The sequence below is a fragment of the Rhipicephalus microplus genome, unplaced genomic scaffold (assembly GCF_043290135.1).
Source record: "Rhipicephalus microplus isolate Deutch F79 unplaced genomic scaffold, USDA_Rmic scaffold_545, whole genome shotgun sequence".
NCBI classification, from domain to species: domain Eukaryota; kingdom Metazoa; phylum Arthropoda; class Arachnida; order Ixodida; family Ixodidae; genus Rhipicephalus; species Rhipicephalus microplus.
In genome coordinates, this window is record NW_027465105.1 from 50,001 (window position 1) to 53,222 (window position 3,222).

Consider the following 3,222-nt stretch of genomic DNA (forward strand, 5'->3'; position numbering starts at 1 on the left):
AGACTCGGAAGAAAAAGCTTTCAAAGTGTCGTAGCACGATGCACACTGCTGTTCGTGTGGAACAAACGTGACTACCGTGCTGTACGGTGGAGTTCTGTGCGCAAAAGCGGCGGGTGTGTTTCTAAGCACCACAGCGTTGTGTCAAAAAAGAGGTGCCTGAGAGAAACGCATGCGACTGCCGTGCTTTGCGGCATAGCACCGTGCGCAAAAACGGTGCGCATGCAAGAGGTGTCAGAGCTAGCGAACTTTTGCCACGAGCAACAGGTCACTAAAAGCCTATAGATGACGGTGTTGGAGGAAAAGAAAAATATCGAGAAAGCACTGCGGTGTGCCGTGCGTAGGGACGGGCGCGCGTGCCACATGCCGCCGAAATATGGGTGTCGGAGAAAACAGAGTGCCGCGCGTAACGAGGGGCGCGCGTGTTACAGAGAGATATGCCCAAACGCATGAAAGTGTACGCAGGTGTCCTAAGGCAGTTTTTTTTTTTTTTCCTCATTTTGATGTCGCCCCGGCTGACGTGGTTTTCGTTTTTCCGTGCCGCCCCGGCTGACGCGGTTTTCGTTTTTCCGTGCCGCCCCGGCTGACGCAGTTTTTGCGCCGCCCCGGCTGACGCGGTTTTCGCGCCGCCCCGGCTGACGCGGTTCCGACTTTGCACTTTTTGGCTCACCCCGGCTGGCGGCCCACTCACTCGATCGCCAGGTCTGTTTGCCCCGGTGGTTCCACCGCCAGGCTTAAGCGCGAACTTTTTTTGTTTGTTTTCTTTTGATTAAGCGCAAGCTTTTTTCTTTGTTTTCTTTTGATTAAGCGCGGGCTTTTTTCTTTGTTTTTTTTGCATTCGCCCCGGCAGACGCGGTTTTTGCGCCGCCCCGGCTGACGCGGTTTTTGCCGCCCCGGCTGACGCAGTTCGGACTTAGCACTTTTCGGCTGTGCCTGGCTGGCGGCCCACTCACTCGATCGCCATGTCTGTTTGCCACAGTTTTCCCGGTGGTGCCGCACCCGGGCTCGCCCCGGCTGACGCGGTTTCGTGCCGCCCCGGCAGACGCGGTTTTCGCGCCGCCCCGGCTGACGCGGTTTCGTGCCGCCCCGGCAGACGCGGTTTTTTGCCGCCCCGGCAGACGCGTTTTTTTTTTCTTTCGCCCCGGCTGACGCAGTTTTCGCGCCGCCCCGGCAGACGCGGTTTTCGCGCCGCCCCGGCAGACGCGGTTTTTTGCGCCGCCCCGGCTGACGCAGTTCGGACTTGGCACTTTTTGGCTGAGCCTGGCTGGCGGCCCACTCACTCGATCGCCATGTCTGTTTGCCACAGTTTTCCCGGTGGTGCCGCACCCGGGCTCGCCCCGGCTGACGCAGTTTTCGCGCCGCCCCGGCTGACGCGGTTTCGTGCCGCCCCGGCAGACGCGGTTTTTTGCGCCGCCCCGGCTGACGCGGTTTTTTGCCGCCCCGGCTGACGCAGTTCGGACTTGGCACTTTTCGGCTGTGCCTGGCTGGCGGCCCACTCACTCGATCGCCATGTCTGTTTGCCACAGTTTTCCCGGTGGTGCCGCACCCGGGCTCGCCCCGGCAGACGCGTTTTTTTTTTTCTTTCGCCCCGGCTGACGCAGTTTTCGCGCCGCCCCGGCTGACGCGGTTTCGTGCCGCCCCGGCAGACGCGGTTTTTTGCGCCGCCCCGGCTGACGCGGTTTTTGCCGCCCCGGCTGACGCAGTTCGGACTTAGCACTTTTTGGCTGAGCCTGGCTGGTGGCCCACTCACTCGATCGCCATGTCTGTTAGCCACAGTTTTCCCGGTGGTGCCGCACCCGGGCTCGCCCCGGCTGACGCAGTTTTCGCGCCGCCCCGGCTGACGCGGTTTCGTGCCGCCCCGGCAGACGCGGTTTTCGCGCCGCCCCGGCTGACGCGGTTTTTGCCGCCCCGGCTGACGCAGTTCGGACTTAGCACTTTTCGGCTGTGCCTGGCTGGCGGCCCACTCACTCGATCGCCATGTCTGTTTGCCACAGTTTTCCCGGTGGTGCCGCACCCGGGCTCGCCCCGGCTGACGCAGTTTTCGCGCCGCCCCGGCTGACGCGGTTTCGTGCCGCCCCGGCAGACGCGGTTTTCGCGCCGCCCCGGCTGACGCGGTTTCGTGCCGCCCCGGCAGACGCGGTTTTTTGCCGCCCCAGCTGACGCAGTTCGGACTTAGCACTTTTTGGCTGAGCCTTGCTGGCGGCCCACTCACTCGATCGCCATGTCTGTTTGCCACAGTTTTCCCGGTGGTGCCGCACCCGGGCTCGCCCCGGCAGACGCGTTTTTTTTTTTCTTTCGCCCCGGCTGACGCAGTTTTCGCGCCGCCCCGGCAGACGCGGTTTTCGCGCCGCCCCGGCAGACGCGGTTTTTTGCGCCGCCCCGGCTGACGCGGTTTTTTGCCGCCCCGGCTGACGCAGTTCGGACTTGGCACTTTTTGGCTGAGCCTGGCTGGCGGCCCACTCACTCGATCGCCATGTCTGTTTGCCACAGTTTTCCCGGTGGTGCCGCACCCGGGCTCGCCCCGGCTGACGCAGTTTTCGCGCCGCCCCGGCAGACGCGGTTTCGTGCCGCCCCGGCAGACGCGGTTTTTTGCGCCGCCCCGGCTGACGCGGTTTTTTGCCGCCCCGGCTGACACGGTTCGGACTTTGCACTTTTCGGCTGTGCCTGGCTGGCGGCCCACTCACTCGATCGCCATGTCTGTTTGCCACAGTTTTCCCGGTGGTGCCGCACCCGGGCTCGCCCCGGCAGACGCGTTTTTTTTTTTTTTTCTTTCGCCCCGGCTGACGCAGTTTTCGCGCCGCCCCGGCTGACGCGGTTTCGTGCCGCCCCGGCAGACGCGGTTTTTTGCGCCGCCCCGGCTGACGTGGTTTTTGCCGCCCCGGCTGACGCAGTTCGGACTTTGCACTTTTTGGCTGAGCCTGGCTGGCGGCCCACTCACTCGATCGCCATGTCTGTTTGCCACAGTTTTCCCGGTGGTGCCGCACCCGGGCTCGCCCCGGCAGACGCGTTTTTTTTTTTTCCTTCGCCCCGGCAGACGTGGTTCCCCCCCCCCCCTCCGTCTTTCTTTTTGTTTTTTTTTTTCGCCGCGGCTGAAGTGGATTTTTCGGTGCCTCGACGCCCCGGTAGTCGCGGTTTTTCCGTTTCCGCACGGCCCCGGCTGACGCTGCTCGGTCACAGTCGCCTTTTGTGGTGATTGCAGACTTCTTGAGCGCGGGTGTTTTTTTT